Below are 22,952 nucleotides of genomic sequence, written 5' to 3' on the forward strand. Positions count from 1 at the left end.
AATGAGGATGTTGAGGATGATCAATAAAGGTCCCTCTGTTTCTGTAAGCTGTGACTTTAGGAGGATGAGGTGAACTAGGCTCCCCGCCCCTGTTAAGAGGCTAGACTTTCAGCGGGACTCTTTGCCATCACCATCTTTTAGCAAGTGTATCTATCAGACAGTGTTTGTGGTTGCAAACAACAGAAATTGGTTATCTTGAGCAAAACAGGCATTTATTAGAAGGCTATCAGGGGCTGGCACCAGGAACCATCTGCTCCAGGTACCCCACTAGGGTGGATCCGATCCCCTTCCTCTGTCATGCACCCTCTTTGTTTGTATCTCTAGCTCAAGGGTCAGAGTCCTGGGCAAGAGGCTAATTAGCAGTCAGTCCTGGGCACACCTCTCAGGTTGGCTGGGTATAGCAGAGCAAAGATAAGATTTCCCCCAAAGGGAGACTGAATTGCTGATAGAGGGAAGGGTTGGATGACGGACAGCCACGAAGACAACACCTGCCTACAGCCAAGAAGTGTTTGGAATTCAGCCAAGAATGGAGATTTTAATAGTATATTTAGCCACTAGTATCTCTGCACTAAAGTTGCTGCTGGATTATTAATATTGTTATCACTATTATTTTAATTTAGTGGTTCAGAGCTCATATTCTGGAGTCAGAGAGACTTACGTCTGAATTGCAGCTCAGCCTCATAGTAGCTGTGTGACTTTGGGAAAGTTATTTCCTACTTATTCCTCGTCTGTAATATGGGGATGATGATAATACTGACCTTATAGATAGATTATTGCTAAAACTAAAAGAGATAATATATACAAAAGGGCTTAATGCAGTGTCTGGCCCATGAAATATACATTACCTAGTAATAATCATTATGGACCAGGCACCAAGTGAAGTGGTTTTCTTGTATTATTTCATGTAATATTCACAACTATTTGATATAGTTAGGATCAAAACCCACTCTCCCACCCGTCTCCCTTTCACAAAAGTAGAAACTGATGTTACAACAGAGAAACTTCCTTAAGGTCACACAATAATATGAATTGTCAAAGCTGAGATGCCAGACCAGCTCTGCCAGACTCAGAAGCCCAGGGGCTTGGTGGTGTCTCCTGGAGGAGTCAGCTCAGCCCAGTGCTGCTTAGAGCTCAGCAGCCCCACTGCACAGCCTCCAGCTCCCACTCTGCTTGAGGTCAGGTGAGGAGACACCTGGCCCTGACGCGCCAACCTATCCCTTGAATTCTCCTCTGAGGGGGGTCAACACAAGGGGGGAGGGGTTGAAAAGTTTGCTTCTTTTCTGATTACTCCTTGTTATTACTACTAACCTCTCTGACCATTCTCTCTCACTCTACATTCACTACGATTAGATATTTGAGAACCGGGTTGCATTTAAATCAGGTTAACAATAATGATAGGGGTGTACTGATAAATTCGAATAGGAACTTAAGACAGCCGTGGTCTGGAGAATCACACACAAGAAATGACATCAACCTTACATAAACTATACTCAGGCATAAAAACCTATGGAATCACCGGAATCCAATTTTTAAATTATTAATCTACATTTTTTCTTTAGATGAGCTTTTTTCTTAGCTGAGTATTGTACATCAGACTTTTATACGAATTAAAATCAATTATTTTTTTAACAGCTTTATTGAGATAGAAATTCACAATCAAACAGCTTTCTTTTTTTTATTTTTTCCCTAGCCTTATTTTTTTGGTTCCTTTTTTTGGCGGGGGGGGGGGGGGTGAAGATTAGCCCTGAGCTAACATCCGTTGCCAATCTTCCTCTTTTCTTTTTTTGTCCTCCCAAAGCCCCAGTACATAGTTGTATATCCTAGCTGCAGGTCATTCTAGTTCCTCCATGTGGGATGTGCCACGGCATGGCTCGATGAGCAGTGTGCAGAGTGGCGCCCAGGTCCTAAGCGGTTAACCCAAGCCAACAAAGGGGAACGCAGGAACTTAACCACTCAGCCACAGGCTGGCCCCCTGGGTTCCTTTTTAAAACGACTATACTATTCAAAAAACAACTTTTACAGTCAACAATAATTCTTGTTAGATTTTAATGATAGTTATCTTTAATCGCTTTTTACCCAAAGACAAACATTTTCCCCTTGATTCTGACAAAAATCAAATTTGCTATACGTTAGCAGCACATTCAGCCAATTTCCAAAGAAATGAGTCAAGTCCCCAACACGCAACTTTGCATCACACTACCTTAGAATTCAGCGGCACGAACAATAGTGAACTGTTACTCGGATAAAACCCCACTAAAAAGGACTAGATGGAAAGTAGATGGCTTGAAACAAATAAGTTTTCTTCTAACAAGCCGATTTTACGATCAAGCTAGAGGAAGCGTGGGGAAGGGCCTCCCCGCTGGGCCCCCGCTCCGGCGGGGGTGCTCGCGGTCCTCGGTCTCGCCCTCCCTGCGGGGAGGAGGCAGGGGGTCCCCGCGCCAGGTGAGCGGCCCCGGGCCGTGTGGGGCCGCCGCCCGGCCGCACGGGGAGGGGGGCGGCGGTGCCGGGGGCCGAGATATTCCTCCCCGCGTTAGCCGGGGCCACCCGAAGACAGAAGCACAAGACGGAGCACCAGCCCCGAGGCGCGGCCGGCCGCGGGCTCGGGCGGAGGGGCGCCGGGCCCGGACCCCTATCCAACGCCCGAACACCCCGCCTGCGCCCCTCGCCGCCGCGGCCGCAGACCTCCGCGCGCCCCGACCCGGCGCGCCCCCGCCCCCGCGCGCCCCTGCGCGGCCCGCCCCCCGCGCCCGGGGGCCCCCTCCCCCCCACGCCCCCCGCGCGCCCCCGCCCGGGGCCCCGCCGGCGCCGCGGGCCGAGTGGTGGGCGCGGGCGGGCCGCGCGGCTCGTCGGCAGCCGCTCCCCCCGCGGCCGAGGCGCGGCGGCGCGCCCCTCCTGGAGCAGGAGGAGGAGGAAGAGGAGGAGGAAGGAGGCGGGAGGAGGAGTTGCGGGAGAGGAGGGCCGCGCGCCGCAGTCGCGCCGGCGCTGGGCGAGGAAGCGGAGCGGGCCGCCGCCGGTGAGCGTCTGCGGGGCCGAGGCGGGGGCCGGGGCTGCGCTCGGCCTCCCGCGCCTCCGCCTCCCGGGGAACTGGCCGCGGGGGCCCGGTGCCTCGAGCAGCGGAGGCGGGTCCCGCGCGGGGGCCCGGAGGCCGCCCGGCGCCCCTGCAGCCGAGGGTCCGGCGGGGCGCGGGCGCGGGCGGGGGCCGGGGGCCGGGCCGGGGAGGGCCGAGGCCTGCTTCCGCCGCGCGCCCGCCCGACCCCTCGGCCTCCGGGCCGCCGCGCGCCGCGCCCGGCCGCCGCCTTTGTTGCCCGCGGCCCGCCGGGGAGAGGCCGGGGCTCGGCGAGGCCTGGGGCGGCGGCGCGGGGCCTGCGCGTCTCCTCGGCTCACCGCCTGGCCACTCGGCCCCTCCTCGGGCTCGGCGCTCGGGGCCGGGGCCGGAGGGCGCGCTCGGGAGGGCCCAGGCCGCGTCGGGCCGCCGCCGACCCGGGAGGTCGCGGGGGGCCGGGAGCCTGGCTCGCTCCCGGTGAAGGCGCTTCTGGCTGTTCACGTCCTTCCATGGGTGAGGGCATTGTGGGTTTCGCGCTGCCCCTGCGACCGACACGGGCCTTGATGTTTAATTTGCTTCAGGAGTTGGCAACTTCAGGGACACCATGGTGGCTCGTCATGTAGCAGAGCTAGTGACATTTCTCGGTGGCAGGTCCTGGCGCAAAACTTGGAATGTGTGCAGTGATCTGTATGCCACCTTACCATTGAGTCGGAATGTGAAACTTGGGGTCCCCATTCCCACGTTTTGGAATTAAGGGCCAGGTAGGGATATGTGGTGGAACTCAGGTTCCCAGGAATGACATGCATAATGTAGGATTCAGTTCTACAAATGTTTGTTGAACGTCTACCCCTGCTAGGGCGATATGCTGCTGTGTATGAAGACGGAGAACATAGTAATCACGACGATAACGTGAATGAGACGCAAAACGTTTCCCAAGTACGTTTTTAATTGACTGTGTTCCTGGGAATAAAGATATATTTGTAATCAAACAAGAGTAAACAGGCATCTACTTCAGGATGAAATATCGTCGCGTCTTCTCAACCATAGTAGGCATTAATTTAATTTGACGTTTTTTTTAACGTCCCAACTGCCACAACATGAAATCCACTTAGCTTACTTGAATGAATGAATTTTAGAAGGAATATTTAGTGCTGTGGAGAGTCGGAGTTATTTACCAAGTTGCACAGAGAAAACCATTTGAAGTAGCCTGTGATACTTGCCCTGTGCTAATTTCGCCTCTGTCCTGTGTCACCTAGCGTGGATATGGTGAGTGTCAGGGTCTGTCCCAGCTCTAGACAAAATGTGGCCTCAACCCTTTGGTTCCAGCACCCTCCCTCATGTTTTCTTGTTGCCTTTGGGGAAGCTGGCCCATTGACCGTGGAGTTCGTAAAGAAGAACATTATCTGGGGTTTGGCAAGTGCTTTCCACTGTTTGGTCTGGGTAAAGATCAGCCAGGATATTCACCTGAACCTTTACCGTTTTAGGACTCCCTTCAGCATCTCTTTTGAAACAGTGTTTCCCTTTATGATGATCTTTAGAATCTTCTGAATTGGTGGGAAGTCCCTGGCACTGCCCATTTCCACTTCTTTTAGTGGGAAGATAGGCAGGCCTTAAGCATGGCCTCCACAGGACCCAGGGGCACACCCTCAGGTGTCACCTGGCGCCTTCCCTTAGCAGCACCTTGCAGGGAACGGCAGAGGAGGGGTTGGGTGCCACTGACCAGGGGCTGGGAGGAAAAGCTCTGCTGCTGCCCTGACTGGATTCCGAGTCATTTTGTGGTCCTGCACGTTCTTTGCGTGGCTCTCTTTTTAGGGAAGGGAAGCAAGTATCTTAAGTCTGCCTCATTATGTAACTTCACTACTCAGAGAAAGTTCTGGTAGTTTTCTCCATTTTGGTCAGTTTTCAGGAAACTTTTGTTACTAGTAGTATGTTTTATTTTGCTCATAGCAGTAATTGTGTGATCTTGTTTAAAAGTCATAATATACTCCCAGGAAAGAAAATGTTACATCCTTTTCTGAATTGGTGGCAATTACTGTTATTGTTCTCTGAAAAATATGCAGAAACGTCAAATGGGTTGATACACACAGCACAGAAATATGTTGAAGTTTGTAGTCAAATACTCCATGTTATTTATGAGGTCGTATAACTAATGGATGTGTATACAGTCAGGCACCACAGAAAGACATTTCAGGCAGCGATTGACCGTGTGTACGACAGTGGTCCCATTAGATTAGTACCATATAGCCTAGGTGTGTAGTAGGCTGTACCATCTAGGATTGTGTAAGTATACTCTATGGTGTTCGCACAACGACGAAATTGCCTAAGGACGCATTTCTCAGAACTATCCCTGTCGGTAAGATGGTGACTGTCTTAATAAGTGTAGGCAGGTAAGCGACCTACAGCTAAGATCATCTTTTGCTGTTTTCTGTTTGTTGCATCTTTTATGGAAAGTGAAGATTGTCTAATTTAGTTCTCTTGTCCTCATCCCTAACTTCCAATTTTGAAAATGGCACATCTGTGGTGCCTGAGTACTTTTGTAAAATTATTCCTTTTACTAGGGAGAAATTTATAATACTAATATATGTCATAAAAGGGGGAATTTTCTTGTATGACTAGATTGATCGAAAGAATTGACCAGGTAGTAAAAACAGAAACAGTGGTGGGACATGTTTTAAATTGGGAGTGAGATTGTCATTAATTTTATTGTGGTTAATTTCTTATGTACCGCATGTTGGTTTAGCTACTAAGTGGCGAAGGCTTTAGAACTGACGGCACGTTTTACTGTCGACTGACTTCAAGGTCTTTGATGATCCATACGAACATTAAATTTTACTTAGTTGAGACAGTTGTTTTTAGTTGGCTGTTTCAAGAATAGACATACTTAGATAAAGTCATTTAAGATTTCACTTCTCACATTGCACGCAGAGGACGTTTTGGAGGTGTTAGATCTTTAGGAAAGAGTGTATCTTACTAGTATGTGACCTTGAACACATTTTAGATTCCCTTTGAGTCCTGTTCCTCATGTGCAGCTAAAGAGGGGATAATAGTCCATCTGACAGTTATGTTGAGTATATGTTTTGTTTGAAGTAAAATCCAGAGTCTTTACCGTTGGCCTCAAGATTGCTGCCTAGTTCTTCAGCTGGTCTTGAACAGCCATCTCTCTGCCTTACCAGAGAGTTATGCTCCAGCCTTTCTGTTCCTCAGCATCCCAGGCTGCTTCTGGCTTCCTCATCTTTGACACAGTAGTTCTATTTGCCTAGAATGTTCTTCAGTAGCTCCTTGTCTGGTTGGTTCATTCTCAGATCTTAATGCCCAGGGTCACCACCTCAGAGAAGCCTTGCCTGACTAGTCTTCCTTATAGCTCCTTCAGTAATCCCGTCTTATCAATTTGTATGTTTCCATCATAACATTTATTACAGTCTGTAATTGTTTACTTGTTTCTCGTCTATCTCCCCACATAAGTTTCATGTGGGCAGGGTGTGGTCTGTGGTCTTTCTCTTTCTTCTCCCTAACATTCCCATGGGGGCCTGATCACTGAGTAGGGATGTGGTGTACAGAAAGTGCTTGTAGTTTTTACATCGTTATCTACACATTAAAGACAAAGATATGCTGTGTAGATCTTAGAAATCCGTTGCTTAGTTATCCCTATCGGAGCTGATCTGCTCAGCTGAATAAATTATTAGCACTAATAAGGCCAAAGTTCTTGTACTGCACGGCCCAAATAGCACCACAGAGAGAGAATTGTCTCTACCTGTAGGGCCATAACGTGTATCTGAGTTCACACACATACCCAACTGGCTGACCGCAAAGATGCACGGGCCTTCATCACCTCTGGAAGTGTAGTTATTAATAGTGTGTGGAGAGTAGCTACTCGAAAGCACATTTCCCTTGATGTTAGCTTACATAGCTTAGTAAGGTAAAAACCTCAGTTCTCTGGGACCTTCTGGCATCCTTGGTTATCTGATGTAGAATTAAGCAGGAAGGAAAAACTCATTTGAAGTTAGACAAGCCAGAGACCTGGGTGACTCCCATCACAACTGGTGAAGGCAGTCTTTCCTAGGGATGCAAATCTAGGTTTGAAGTTCAGCACTGTGATTTTGTAGGGTAGGTTTGTAGAATAAACTGTCTTATTTGCCTTATCTATAAAATAATAATAGTGTCTTTCTCAACATTGGTGTGAAAATTTAATAAGATAATGCATGTAAATGTATGAGTTCAGTACCTGGAATATATCAAGTGCTAATAGTAATAATTAGTTTAAAATACACTGTGATTAGTTGAAAAGAGTATTCTGGTCAGTCAGCAGCGTGTATGTAAGACTTGGTTGTTCTTGTTTAGGAAGCCCTGTATGGGGAAAGGGTGAGAGACCAAAGGGACAAGGAAAACGGGAATACAAGAGGAAGGAGAATGGGAGTCTATGGAAGTGTTAACGGTGGGGCTGCTAGAATTGTGAGGATTGCGATGGCTGCAGTGTGAGCAGCGACTGGATTCTTGGTGCTGGCTCGTTGCAGTTGGTTGGTGGGAGATCTGGAACAGAAAAGGTGCTTCACTTGACCTTCTGCAAGGCCCTGCCCTCTTGTTTTCATACTGTTTGTTTTAATGTTATTTTGTCACTCTTAACAGCCGTCACACTGAAATTTTTTCTTAAAATTATTAAAAGGGCACCACACTTGGACACTATGTTTGGGGCACGGTGACTATTCCATTGTCCCTGGGAGCAGACTCTTGAGTAATAGAGGAGAAAGAAGAGAAGACCGAAGTGCTCTGAAGGCCTGGGAGACAGACAGTTACCTGAGCATCAGGAAGCCGTGAAGGTGTCGCTGTGCCATCCTGAAATTTTCCAACAGGTAAATTCAGTCATCGGAAGAGGCATCTGTCTATATACCGCAGTTTAATGACACTTGAGATTATATTTAATATACATGGTTGTGTTTAAAGTATCTCTTTTAAGAAGGCAGAGGAATAGGTGGCTCCCATTAGATAAGATTTCCATCAAAAACAGTTTTAAGGGTTTAATGTTATTCTTTAGAACTATTTAGAAAGTATTCACCAAGTGGTCTGGATAGCCTCTTCTTTGATGCTGCTTATGGTTGTACTTGTCATAATAGACATTATTCTGGCCACACCAGTGACATGCTGGATGGGCGAAGCAACAGGGTTGATATGCTTTTAAAGGAAGATGAGTTCTCACTGGTAGACTTGTTACTTTATCTGATTTTCCTTTCAATGTTTATAATTATGAAGGTGTTTGCTATTAAAGTTTAATTTTGGTTTTTAAAGGAAATATTGTCATCCTTTGGTCAATAGTCATTTTTGTCTATTGGCATTGCTTTTTTTTTTTTAAAGGTTGGCACCTGAGCTAACATCTGTTGCCAATCTTCTTTCTTTTTTTCTTCTTCTTCCCAAAGCCCCCCCACCCCACCCCAGTACATAGCTGTGTGTGTATTCTTGTTGTGAGTGCCTCTGGTTGTGCTATGTGGGATGCTGCCTCAGCATGGCTTGATGAGCGGTGCCTAGGATCTGAACCGGTGAAACCCTGGGCCATCGAAGCGGAGTGTTTGAACTTAATGACTTGGCCAGGGGGCCGGCCCCCTGACTTTGCTTTTAAAGTAACAGATACATATATACTTAGAGAATAACATTATTACCAAATATCACAGTCTGTCAGAATATGTAAGCATGTACTAAACATAGAATTATATTAGGATTTTAGTGGTTTTATACATTTGCAGAATTACTGCATTTTAGAATTAGATCTTTTTGATTATTGACCAGCTTTGTCCTTATCCAGGTGATGAGAAAATGGAGACTAAGAGTGGTTCCATAAGCTGCCCAAAGTCACATACCTCATCACTAGCAGATTTCAGAATGGAGTCTGATGTATGCACCTCTTCTTGCCGTTGATGCAAGATGGTTTCATTTACTTATGAGAGCTGAGGAGTTTGAATTTGTGTCTTCATGGAGGATTTCACAGTTGAATCGGCTTTTGGAGGGTGACCCATATTTTATTGGGAAGAGCTATAGGCAGCAGGGACAGTGCCTCAAACAGGCTGAACAGCAGGGGCTATAGCATCCATCTAGAGATTCTTTTCTTCTCTTTCCTAAGTGCAGTTACCTGTTTTCTTTTTCTTAGTTTACCTCCTAGAAAGGTGAAGAGTTTGTGTTTTTCTTTTTGGGACTTTGCATGTCAGAAAATGTCTACATTCTAAATATTTGATTTATAGTCTGTGTATAGAATTCTAGGTTAATGCTAATGTCAGGATAAAGCAGGTTATGCTGCAGTGACAGATTAACTTTGAAATCTCAGTGCATAAATAAAGGGTTATTTCTTGCTTTCGCCAAGTCTGCTGCAGGCCTGCTGCAGGCTCCTCTGGCATCTTTCTTTGGATCCAGTCTGCTTTCACCTGCACTTCCCCAGCACATCACTCCATGGCTCTAAGTTACTACAGTAAATGCAAAAGAGAGCTGAGAGCTCACAAGCTGGCACTTAAATATTTGGCCAGAGGTGACACATGTCACTTTTGCTCAATGTCCATTGGCCAGAACCAGTCATGTGGCCCTGCACGGATGCTGAGAAGTGTGGAGGTGCACAAGAAGAGTCACTGATTGTAAATGTGTGCCATACTGGAAGTAAATTTTCTCTTGAAATTTTGAAGGCGTTGCCCCACCAGCTTCCAGCTTTCTGTGTTACTATTAAGTCGATTGCCATCTGTTTCCCAATCATTTGCATGTAATTTTTTTCTCTTTCTGGAAGCTTTCTAGTACCTTTGTATTATCTCCTAAATTTTAAAATTTCACGTACCTGATGATTATTTTTTCTTCTTTGGGTGTACTGAGCATTTCATGGATCCTTTTAGTCTGTAAACTTGTGTTCTTCAGTTCTGGGAAAATTTTAAAATTTCTTCCCCTTCATTTTCTTTCTTTTCCTGGCTGAAGCTCTTCTTTGTTGGATGTTGGACCCCCTGCATTGATATATTAATTTTTTTTAGTTTTTTCCTCAATTTTTCAAGTCAGTTTTTTGGGGGGCTTCTTTTCTTGGGAGAAAATTTCCTCAGGTTTTCTTCTATGAGTTTTTAATTTTGATTCTAAGAGTTTTGTTTTCTAACTGTTCTCCTACCACTTTGTAAAATAAATCGCATCTGACTCTTCTTTCCAATTGGTGATACCTTTTCTTAGCCTTGCTTTTTGTTGCCTTCCCTTCCACAGGCTTGGATTTCAGCTTTCTCCAGTCTGGTTAAGCCAGTTAACACTGTTCTCATCTGCTGTCGTTTGCTTCCCAGTTCTCGTTGTCCTTGTGTTTTTTGAGGATAGAGGAGATAAAGAAGTACGTTTCATCAGTGGCTCATCCAGAGTTTCTTTGTTTTTTTTAATAGTTTTTGTTTGTTTTGCTATCATCAGTGAATATTAAAGCCTTTTACTCTGAGGGAAACCCACATGTAATTTTTCTTTAAATAAAGGTTTTCAGTTAATGCTGTCATGAAGCCCCTCTATGTCACTGAGTTCTGTGTAACTTAATTATGAAATGCCTGCTGATCTGTAGTGGGTAACATGAGTTATTTTAAGTTAGGTTATTTTAAAAGCATCAACAGATCCCATGTTTAGCCACCTATAGTAAGTTGCTTTTGACAATTAAGTTGTTATTTTACGATGCATATAAGCTTTTTCATTTTGTAAGATTTGTGTGATTTGCTTAATAGGGGTATATTACTAATTTGAATAATTATCCCTCTGCAGGATCCCCTTTATCTTAAATGCTTAATGAATGAGGTTTATGTTTGCTGTTAATATACATTTAATAAATCTTATGTGGATTACTTTTTGTATCCCAAATCTGCTATTCTTAATTTGGGTGTACTTAAAGAAAATGAAGAAAAGACTATTTTAACTGAAAGCTCATATTCTCTAATGCAAACTGAGTGAAAAAATCTTATGTGTTCTCTGCGACAGCATTTGAATAATTGACAAATTGCTTTTTAAATTGGAGCTTTTGTGTTAAGACTTAACACTGAGAGCCGTCAAAGCAATTGTATTACTTTTCAGTTTTTGTGTGCGTGTTGCTTTTAGAAGCTAAAAATTTTTGCTTTAGCAGTTCAATATATTTAAGAGATTTTATGTATAAACAAATTAGTTTAAATTTTGAAGAATGAAAAGTAATGAAGGAAATTCATCATTGTACTATTTGCTATAGCACCCCTGCTCCAGAATAAAAACCAAAACAGATCTTTGGACCGTACTTAATTGTTAGTAGTTTGTCAAAAATTCTCAAAGGATAGTATCTACTCTGTAGTTTAACCAGTGAGGTCCTACTTGCTGATAGGCAGTGAAAGTGGTAGGATTGTTTAGGGAATTTGCCATGTTTTTAGCTAAAACCTTAGTAAGTGCTCAGAAAGGTATAAAAATGTATACATTAGATATTTAATACATATATACATAAAGACAGTGATGAATTAGTATATAAGTGTACTACTTTTTAAATCCAACATGTTAAAATCGGAATTAAAAAATTAAAGAGTAGGTTTATTTCATTAATCCTTATCACCCAGCTCTATTAACATTTCAAATGATTAAATTTATGAACATTTGTTTCATATTCAATTTAATAGGAATGTATTGAACACAGTTTTAGGAAAAGATGCTTATAAATATTCACGTAAATCTTCTCTGCAGGTTAAATTTCTAAGTTTCTGCATATTTTATTTTCATTGAATCAGGTAGTTTTAGAGCTGGACATGCTTTAGAGATCAGCCTCTCTGTTTTATATGGGAACACTGAGACTCAGGAGATTCACGCAGTGTCACACAGCAAACTTAGTGCTACCCTATATTTTTGTGTCAGTAGCCTACAAAGTGGGAATGAATCACTTGAAAATTTATTAGAGCTTTTGCTGTAATTAGAAGTTTATTTTTAATTTATAAAATTTTAAATTTTATGGCAACTTTAAGTCCATTTTTCTTATCTTTAAATTTCTTTATCCACCTTTGTAGCCATGCAAATATTTATATTGCTTTCTAAAATAAAGCTTATTGTGCTGAGATCTAGAGACTCTAAAGGAAGTCGAAGCAATTCTGCGACATTTGCTATGTTTAATTTATTTGTATTTGCATGTTGTTGTCAGGAACTGTGAAGAGTTGGAGATTTTTCCCTATGTGCAAGCTAAGTTAGCCTGAAATAGTTTCATGGTTACTGCCAGAAGACATGAGAGTCCTGGGCCAGAGATAAAGGACTTTATTAGTCAGGGTAGTATTAGCAGCCAGTGTCAGCATTTGTGCTAGTTCCCTGAGCACCAGTGCCATGTTGAGAAAAGACTGTAGGGGGCCGAAGGAGAAATCAAGGAAACTAATTAGTAGGCTATTGCAGTAATGCAGGTGAGATAGGACAGTAGCTTGGACCAGTGTGGTGGTAAAAAGTGATGGGATTCTGTGTATATTTTGAAGATGGCTGAGATTGGGATCTTGTGACATACTGGATGTGGAGTATGAGAGAATGAGAGGAGTCATGGATGATTCCACAGCTTTTGATCTGAGCAGTTGGAAGAATGGAGTAGCCATAAACAAAAGTGGGAAAGACTGCAAGTAGAGCAAGTTTGGGGGTGGCGTGAAAGAAATCCAAGTTTTGTTTTGAATTTAAGTCTCGGATATCTATAAGACACAAAGTGGCGATGTCAAGACAGGGAATTGACTACAGCTAGGCTAAATTAAGAGAAATTTGAGAGTGGATGACACATGGATGTTATTTAAAGCATGAGGATGAGTGAAGTCATTGAAGGGCATAAGTGTAGCTGGAAAAGAAATGAGCAACATCTGGGTGCTGGGGTACTCCAACATTAAGAGACTGGAGGCAGAGTAGTATGAGAAGGAGTGATCAGCTGTGTCCAGCGCTGTTGATAGAGCATCTTAGATGAGCGCTGAGAATTGATGCTGGATTTGCAGTGTGGACATCATTAGTGACCTTGACAAGAGCAGTTTCTGTGTAATGGTAGAGCAGGCCTCTGGTGTGAGTTTAAGAGAAAGTGGGAGAGGGGGAATTGTGGACTGCAAGTATGCATGATTCTCCCAAGGTGTTTTGTTGTAGAAGGGATTAAAGAGAGAGAACCATCACTGGTGGGGAAAGTGTGCTCAAGACAAGTTTATGAGAAGTGACATTTTTAGGAGTGACCCAGTAGAGAGGGAAATTGTTGGGAAGTGAAGGAGGTCAAGTACGCAAGTGGAGTGGTGCCTTTAGAAAGGTGCATGGATCTGTAGAGTAACTGGATGGAAGTAAATATGGAAAGTGGGTAGATGTAGTGTTGAAATCTGAAGTTTTCTTCTGATTTTAATTTAATTTTCTCAGTGAAATAGGAAGATGGGGGAGTAAGTGTTATAGCTGTGAGGAAAGATGTGAAATGGTCGGCAAGGAAAGTGAGAGTGAAGGGACCAGGGAGATGTGGCTTGATTTCTGGGTGGTGGTAAGGCTCCATCTGAGGTTCATGGTCATAGCTATAAGTGAGACCAATCAGAGTGGTTGTGTGTTCCTCCAGCCGCCTTCCCCTGTAAGGAGCAGGCGTGGTGTAGGCAGAATTGGCTTTAACTAATGTTGTGGTTTTGCCAAGAGAGTTATTCAGAGTGACAGTGCGGGAAGGGAATTGAGAGTATATGCTAGGAAATTATTATGATTAATCATGCAGTGTCAACTAAGTATAGAGGGAAGAGGGTCATTGAAAAGCTGGCGGGGTTATTACTCTTCAGTCATTTAGACTGAATATTTCAGGCCAGTCCCTGACTACATATACACCAAACAAAATGAAATGTCAGATTTGCAAAATTTATTTGGGTATAGTGAGGAGAAGGAGGAGGCTGTTTAGGTTCTAATAAAACAAAAATAATACACTATTCTTATCTGTTGATTTATTTTTTTGTTTGGCGGTCATGGTGTACCTGGAAGCCAAGAAAAGGCCTTGCATTTTGCTTTAACCTGATGGATTTACTCAGCCAGTCCCTTTGAAAAAGTAACTTAAGAAAAAGCAGGCTCACAGACTTTATTCTTATAAAAACTCTCCATGTTTATTGTAGAGTATTTTGAAAATAAATATTGAAAATCAGACTTCTGCAATCCAGTTGACAGTTATGCTGTGTTTCTTTCTGGCCTGGTTTTCCTCCCTATTCTTTCTACGTAATCAAGACCACGCTTTACATACGATTTTTGTTTCCTGTGTTTTTGCATTTAACAAATGAACAATATGAACTTTTCCCTCATGTTATTTATAACTCTGTATAAATATCGGTTTTAGTGGTTCCCTAAATTTCCATTGTGTAGATGTGCCAGAATTTTGTTTACAGTTCTCATACTGTGGAAATTAGAATGTCTCTGATTTTTAAAATTTGAAGTGACTTTTTGTCATATATAATAATACAAGGGCCATTGTTATGCTTTAGTTTCACGTTATTTCTTTAAGATTTATAAAAATAGCATTTTTCGGTCAAAGACTGAATATTTTTAAGAGTTGCCTATAGCATGTTATTTTTTACAACTATATTAAGACATTTCAAGTAATGAATATCATCATTAGAAAATCTTTGCTGATTTGACTTGTGAAAAATCATTACTATTTTAATTTGTATTTCTTTGATTATTATGATTGTCAGTATTTTTCTGTGAATATGTTGGGCCCATTGGTTATCTATCTGGAAAAATGCAAATTAATCCCTGCCTTATACGTAAATCAATACTAGATTAATCAAGGACTTACATGTGAAATGCAAAACTTTGATACTTCTATAGGAGATACAGGAGAATATATGCTCTGGTATCAGAAAGACTTCTTGAGACAATAGAAGAGGCAAACAATAGACTAACAAATTCAACTAAAGTAAGATGAGAAACTTCTGTTTCTCGAGGTACCACAAAAAGCATAAAAAGTCCAGGCACAAGTAATATACAGCTGTAGAAGAAAGAAAGTCCATGGTCTGTGTGAACTGACACAGAGTGATGTCTCGGGGTCTGAAATGTGTCTGCCCTATCACAGATCTTTTCATTATCTGTATTTATTTATTTATTTTCTTTTTCTTGTTTTTTTAATTGAGTTAATGATAGGTTACAATCTTGTGAAATTTCAGTTGTACATTAATGTTTGTCAGTCATGTTGTAGGTGCACCACTTCACCCTTTGTGCTCACCCCCCACCCCACCTTTCCCTGGTATCCACTAAACTGTTCTTAGTCCATAATTTTAAATTCCTCATATGAGTGGAGTCATACACAGATTATCCTTCTCTAGCTGGCTTTTTTCACTTAACATAATTCTCTCAAGGTCCATCCATGTTATTGCAAATGGAATGATTTTGTTCTGTTTTACAGCTGAGTAGTATTCCCTTGTATATATGTACCACATCTTCTTTATCCATTCGTCTGTTGATGGGCACTTAGGTTGCTTCCATGTCTTGGCTATTGTAAATAATGCCGCAGTGAACATTGCGGTGCATAGGACTTTTGGGATTGCTGACTTCAAGCTCTTTGGATAAATACCCAGTAGTGGGATGGCTGGATCGTATGGTAGTTCTATTTTTAATTTTTTGAGGAATCTCCATACTGTTTTCCATAGTGGCTGCACCTTCATGATCTGTATTTAGCCATGCATTTTAATCATTTTTCCCACAATAAGGAACAAAGAAAAGAGTTTAAAAGCCAACCCATTTTACATTGCCTTCAGCAATGTATGAGAGTTCCAGTTTCTCTACATTCTTGCCAACACTGGGTCTTGTCATTCTAGTGGGTGTGTAGTGGTATCTCATTGTCGTTTCAATTTCATATTTTCCTAATGACTAGTAATATTAAGTGCCTTTTCATGTGCTTTTTAGCCATTTTAGTAGAAGGTTTACTTGGCTCTTTTTACCATTGTAGAAATCAGATTGTACTATTTTTCAGTTGTGGGAGTTCTTTATGTATTCTGGGTGCAAATCTTTTCTCAGATATAGGATATGTAAATTTTTGCTCCCAGTCTGTAGCTTTTCTTTCTCTCAGTGATGTGTTTTGGAGCACAAAAGTTTGTAATTTTTATGAAATCCCAGAGTTCAATGGTTTTCATGAATAAGTTTCTCAGTTGTTTTTGCTGTTAGTTTATCTCCATAGTGGTGGAATGGTTGCTTTTGACAGTTTGGCCAGCTTTTTAGTTGCTTTTATCAGCCCCCTCATTCCATCATGCCAGAAGTAAACCCCGCTTGGTATGTCCTTTTTTTAATTCCCATTTTCAGATGGGGAAACTGAGGCTTGATGCCCAGGGTCATTAGAAATGGTGGCTGGGATTTGCAGTCAGGCAGTGTTGCTCCAGAGTCTGTACTTTTAATCACTAGGCTCTGTCCTCCCCTGCCCCATCTAATGTTAGCACAATCAGAGAAGATGGTAGTTTCTGGATCATGTACCAAGGGTCAGCCTTGGGTCTGTTACTTGGCAACTTCCTTTGTTACTTTGGGCAAATTGTTAAACTTTCTAAGATTTAGTTTGCTCTTTCATAAAATGGAGATAAAAATAGTTCCTTCCAAACAGACTTCTTCTTATAAGGATTCAAGAAGGCTGATGTAGGTATTTTAGTACGTAGTAACCTCCCATTGGGTTGCGGTTGTGTTGGTATTAGTAATAGGATAGAATAGTGGCAGAAGCAGTAGTGACGAGAAACCTCCCCTCTTCCTCTTCGTATGATCTCTCCTCTGAATGATGATAGCATCCTCAACATGCTGCTTTTACAGCCATTCTCATAGTCTTCTGCAAATATTTGCTTACTCATGTTCTGTACTAGAATCCAAGGTCCTGAGGGTGAGGATTTTATCTTTCATCTCTGTGTTTTTACTATGACTTGCAGTTATCTCCTTATACCTTTCAAGGAACGGCAGTGTTTTATCTGTGTCAAGACAAGAATGTGACCTGGAGTGATGAAAAAGGCAGGAGAGGGAGGCAGAGAAAGAGGTGGGCATAAGTTAAGGAAACTTAGGGACATTGTAGTGGGTGGTGAGAAGCACTTGGTGTGTGGGGTGAACTCAGGGGTGCCACGGTGGCTAGGTGTCAGTGATTTGACTGGATGAGGGGTTTATGCCTGGTGTCCACAGGGAGCAGAGCTGCCAGAAGAGTCTCGAGTTGTGAATAGGGAAGCAAAAGACTGAAATATGAGAATGACTTCCTATGAAATGTGAAGTATGACAGAACGAGGGAAGATGTGAAGGGCAAGACTGTATCGTGAGATGAGAACCTAGGAAGAATCGGGAATAGTTTGGGAAGGTTTAGGGAGGTGGATTAGGAAAAGCTGCTGAGACCTTTGACCCTGAGAGCGACAGAGTCCTGCTTTTCATGATATCAGGTGGCGGAAACACACATTCTTTTCCTAGGCTGTCTTATTTTCTTTTGTTAAGTGTTGAGTGGGCTAGTTGTTTTATAGTAAAGTAAAACCTGCTTGATTGTTACAGAAAGATCTAATATGGAAAATATGTCTGTTGGGCTTCCTAATCCCTTTTTCCTATTCACTAGAGGTATAATCACCGATACTTGGATATTCTTTGAGACATTTGCTGTAAAGCTTAGGCGTATAAATGTATACACAAATGGGATCATATTTACATTTTGTTGTGTAGTTTGCCTTTTCCCAACAATGTATCTTAAATCTCTTTCTTTATCTACATAATATTCCATTATATTGATAGATTATAATTTATTAAACTAGTCCACTGATTTTTGATGTATATTATTATTGTTATTTCCTAATATTTAGGTTAATTCCACATTTTTACCTAAATGCATTATGCATGAAAGTCTTGTGTAGTGATTAAGTGGGCTCATTCTTTAGAATCAGTTGTTTGATTTTAGGCAAACTCTTTAATCTCTGCCTCAGCTCCCCTGTCTATGCAATGGGAATGTTACTATTGTTATGTTGTTACTCCTGTTAGCTACAGTATATATAGCCTAATACATGCTAGCATTGTTGTAAGGATATCACGTATATTAACACATTTAAACCTCACAACTAACTTGAGTGGCTGATACTTTTATTTCTAAGATCATACAACTGTTAAATGGTTGAGCCAGGATATACATGAACTCTTGCATTCTGGTTCAGAGGAGTGCCTCCCACTGTTATACTGCTTTGTGTGTAGTACTGAATTTACAGGGTTATAAAGATTAAATAAGACATAGTATATTCAGAAGGCTTAAAACCAAGGCCCAGCAGATATTAGGCCAATATGTGGCCTGTCTTTACCAGTAATAGGCCAGGACTAAGTACGTGATCAAGTAATGTTAGCTTTTTTTTTTTAGTGCTGTGAGAATCATTTTCCGTATGTTCTTGTTTTGGGCATAAGTATATATCAAAAAGATAAATTCCTAAGAGCATAGTTACTTGGTTAAAGCATATGTGAATTTGAAATTTTGATATTTTCAAATAATCTTCCACAAATTTTACCCCAGTTTACACTTCAGCAATTAGTTATGAGCCCTCAGTTTCCCATGCCCTTGCCAACATTGTTATTGATTTAACTTTTCAAACTAGTAGGTGAAAAGATATTATCTTGTTTTGTTTTGAGTTTCCTTTCTAGTGAATTTTTAAAGTTGAGATACAGTTTACATTGAAACTCACCCTTAGAGTGTAAAGTCTGTTGAGTTTTAACAAATGCCATTAGTCATGTAACCACCACCACAATCGAGATACAGAACAGTTCCAATCACCCCGATTTCCTTTAATTTCTCTGTGATGAATGAATTGAGAGTCTGCTAGGGTGTTGGTTGGCCACTTGAATTTGTTTTCTCGCTCTTTGGCTCACCTGATTTCTTGCTTGTTTTCTTGCCTTTCTTCCTTGTTGTCGTTCTTTGTGTGTGAACTGTCCCTTTGTATCTTTTGCCCATTTGCTTATAAGATCACGTGCCTTTCTCTTACTGATTTCTAAGAGCACTGTCTGTGTTACAGATATTGATCCTTTGTCGTATGTGTTTGCATTGGTCCTTCAGTTTATCTTTTGGCTTATTTATTCCATTCTTTTGGCTGTTCAGAAATTTTAAATTTTGCATTGTTGGATTTGTCAGTTTTCTATTACGGATTCAAGGTTTTATTTTATGCATAGAAAGACTTTCTGCACTGCAAGGTTTTTTTAAAGACTTTTCTCCAACTTTTTTTTTTTTAAGGTTTGCCTGTTTGATACTTCTGAAATTTATTTTTATGTAAGAAATAAAGTAAAACTCTTGCTTTCCCCACCAGTCCCAAATGGTAAGCCAGTCTACTCATCATCATTTCTTGAATAATCTGTCTTTCTCCCAAAAGTTTAACATCTCTTAGTCACATACCCTTTTCATATATGTCTTCGTCTGTCTAGTCTTTTTTCCCTTCCAGTTTTAAGCTGTTACAGTATGTTTTATATCTTACGTAAGTCATTCTCCAACATTTGTCCTTTAGAATTTTTCTTACTCTTTTTATTGTTTATATGTCAAAGTTAACTTCAGTATCATTTTGTCAGGGTTTCTTGCAAAAACATAATTGATATTTTCTTGGGATCTTGAGTTAATATTTTGACAGGATTAAAACTGTTTTATCTAAGAATAAGATGTGTCTTTCTGTATATTTATATCTGTACGATCCCCTGAGGAGTTTTAAAGTTTTTCATGTCATTCTGGACATTTTAAAAATAAATTTCATTTTTTTGAAACTATTATAAATAGAACCTAGTCTTTTATTATATTTTCTACTATCTTTTGGAATATAGAATTACTAGTTTTTTTTGAGGAAGATTAGCTCTGAGCTAACATCTGCTGCCAATCCTCCTCTTTTTTGCTGAGGAAGACTGGCCCTGAGCTAACATCCATGCCCATATTCCTCTACTTTATCTGTGGCACACCTGCCACAGCATGGCTTGACAAGTGGTGCTGGGTCTGCACCCGGGATCCGAACTGGTGAACCCCGGGCCACTGAAGTGGAACATGCGAACTTAACTGCTGCACCACCAGGCCAGCCCCACGAATTACTAGTGTTTTTTCAATTGAGGTAACACTGGCTTATAACATTATATAAATTTCAGGTGTACATGATTATATTTCGATTTCCGTGTAGACTACATCCTGTTCACCACCCAAAGACTAATTACCATCCATCACTGTGCACATGTGCCCTTTTACCCCTTTCAACCGCCCTCCTCCTCCTCCTTTCCCCTCTGGTAACCACCAGTCTGTTCTCTGTGTGTGTGTGTGTGTGTGTTGTTTTTATCTTCCATATATGAGTGAAATCACACGGTATTTGGCTTTCTCTGTCTGACTTATTTCGATTAGCATAATAGCCTCAAGGTCCATCCGTGTTGTCACAAATGGCAAGATTTCATCTTTTTTTTTTTATTAAGGTTATAAAAGTTAACATCCTTGTGAAATTACAGTTGTACATTATTATTAGTCATGTTGTAGGTACACCACTTCACCCCTAGTGCCCTCCCCCCACCCCCCTTTCCCCTGGCAACCACCGATCAGTTCTCTTTGTCCATATGTTAACTACCACCTATGAGTGGAGTCATACAGAGTTCGTCTTTCTCTGTCTGGCTTATTTCACTCAACATAATACTCTCAAGGTCTATCCATGTTGTTGTGAATGGGACAACTTTGTCCTTTTTTATGGCTGAGTAGTATTCCATTGTATATATATATATACCACAACTTCTTTATCCAATCATCATGCTGGGCACTTAGGTTGGTTCCATGACTTGGCTATTGTGAATAATGCTGCAATGAAGATAGGGGTGCATGGAGCTTCTGAAATTGCTGATTTCAGGTTCTTAGGATATATACCCAGTAGTGGGATGGCTGAGTCATAAGGTATTTCTATTCTTAACTTTTTGAGGAATCTCCATACTGTTTTCCATAGTGGCTGCACTAGTTTGCATTCCCACCAACAGTGTATGAGGGTTCCCTTTTCTCCACAGCCTCTCCAACATTTGTCACTCTTGGTTTTGGATATTTTTGCCATTCTAACAGGTGTAAGGTGATTTCTTAGTGTAGTTTTGATTTGCATTTCCCTGATGATTAGTGATGATGAGCACCTTTTCATGTGTCTATTGGCCATCCGTATGTCTTCTTTGGAGAATGTCTGTTCATGTCCCCTACCCATTTTGTAATTGGGTTATTTGATTTTTTATTGTTGAGTTGTGTGAGTTCTTTGTATATTATGGAGATTAACCCTTTGTCGGATAAATAACTTGTGAATATTTTTTCCCAATTAGTGGGCTGTTTTTTTGTTTCAATCCTGTTTTCCCTTGCCTTGAAGAAGCTCCTTAGCCTGATGAAGTCCCATTTGTTTATTCTTTCTATTGTTTCCCTCATGTGAGGGGTTATGGTGTCCGAAAAGATTCTTTTGAAGCTGATGTCAAAGAGTGTACTGCCTATATTCTCTTCTAGAAGACTTATTGTTTCAGGCCTAACCTTTAGGTCTTTGATCCATTTTGAGTTTATTTTAGTAAATGGTGAAAAAGAATGGTTGATTTTCATTCTTTTACATGTGGCTGTCCAGTTTTCCCAGCACCATTTGTTGAAGAGACTTTCTTTCCTCCATTGTAGGCCCTCAGCTCCTTTGTCAAAGATTAGCTGTCCATAGATGTGTGGTTTTATTTCTGGGCTTTCAATTCCATTCCATTGACCTGTGCACCTGTTGTTGTACCAGTACCATGCTGTTTTGATTACTGTGGCTTTGTAGTATGTTTTGAAGTCAGGGATTGTGATGCCTCCAGCTTTGTTCTTCTTTCTCAGGATTGCTTTAGTAATTCGGGGTCTTTTGTTGCCCCATATGAATTTTAGGATCCTTTGTTCGATTTCTGTAAAGAATGACAATGGAATTCTGATTGGGATAGCATTGAATCCGTAGATTGCTTTAGGTAGTATGGACATTTTAACTATGTTTATTCTTCCAATCCATGTGCATGGAATATCTTTCCATCTTTTTATGTTGTCGTTGATTTCTTTCAAGAAGGTCTTGTAGTTTTCGTTGTATAGATCTTTCACTTCCTTGGTTAAATTTATCCCAAGGTATTTTATTCTTTTTGTTGCAATCGTGAATGGGATTGAGTTCTTGACATCTTTTTCTGTTAGTTCGTTGTTAGCATATAGAAATGCTACTGATTTATGTATGTTGATTTTGTACCCTGCAACTTTGCTGTAGTTGTTGATTGTTTCTAATAGTTTTTGTATGGATTCTTTGGGGTTTTCTATATATAAGATCATGTCGTCTGCAAACAGCGAGAGTTTTACTTCTTCATTGCCTGTTTGGATTCTTTTTATTTCTTTTTCCTGCCGAATAGCTCTGGCCAACACCTCCAGTACTATGTTGAATAAGAGTGGTGAAAGTGGGCACCCTTGTCTTGTTCCTGTTCTGAGAGGGATGGGTTTCAGTTTTTGTCTGTTGAGTATGATGTTGGAAGATTTCATCTTTTTTATGGCTGAGTAGTATTCCATTGTATGTATATACTGCATCTTCTTTATCCATTCATCTGCTGATTGACACTTAGATTGTTTTCAAGTCTTGGCTCTTGTGAACAGTGCTGCAATGAATGCAATCTTCTCGAATTAGTGTTTTGCTGTTCTTTGGATAAACACCCAAAGTGAAATAGTTCCATCATGTGGTAGTTCTATTCTTAATCTTTTGAGGGATCTCCATACTGTTTTCCATAGTGGCTGTACCAATTTACATTCCCACCAGCAGTGTCTGAGGGTTCTCTTTTCTCCACGTCCTCCCCAACACTTGTTGTTTCTTGTCTTTTTAATAATAGCAATTCTGACAGGCGTGAGGTGATACTCGTTGTGCTTTTGATTTGCATTACGCTAATAATTAGTGATGAACATCTTTTCATGTGCCTGTTGGCCACATATATATCTTTGGAAAAATGTCTGTTCAGGGGCTGGCCCTGTAGCTGGGTGGTTAAGTTCACGTGCTGT

The 22,952-nt window shown here is 41.3% G+C and overlaps 1 protein-coding gene across 4 annotated transcripts in view; it reads left to right on the forward strand.

Moving 5' to 3' along the window:
• The first annotated feature begins 2,193 nt into the window (after window positions 1–2,193).
• SOCS6 (suppressor of cytokine signaling 6) overlaps window positions 2,194–22,952 on the forward strand; it is a 40,473-nt gene continuing 19,714 nt past the window's right edge. The window contains exons 1-2 of one of the 4 annotated variants that reach the window (XM_070275055.1): window positions 2,194–2,442; window positions 7,704–7,890. The gene's annotated coding sequence lies outside the window, so the exon portion shown is untranslated. Of the gene's footprint in view, window positions 2,443–2,818; window positions 3,014–3,419; window positions 3,557–7,703; window positions 7,891–22,952 lie in introns of those variants that run through there. The other 3 variants (XM_070275054.1, XM_005612937.4, XM_070275056.1) reach the window with 3 other exon arrangements.

The sequence above is a fragment of the Equus caballus genome, chromosome 8 (assembly GCF_041296265.1).
Source record: "Equus caballus isolate H_3958 breed thoroughbred chromosome 8, TB-T2T, whole genome shotgun sequence".
Taxonomy (NCBI): Eukaryota; Metazoa; Chordata; class Mammalia; order Perissodactyla; family Equidae; genus Equus; species Equus caballus.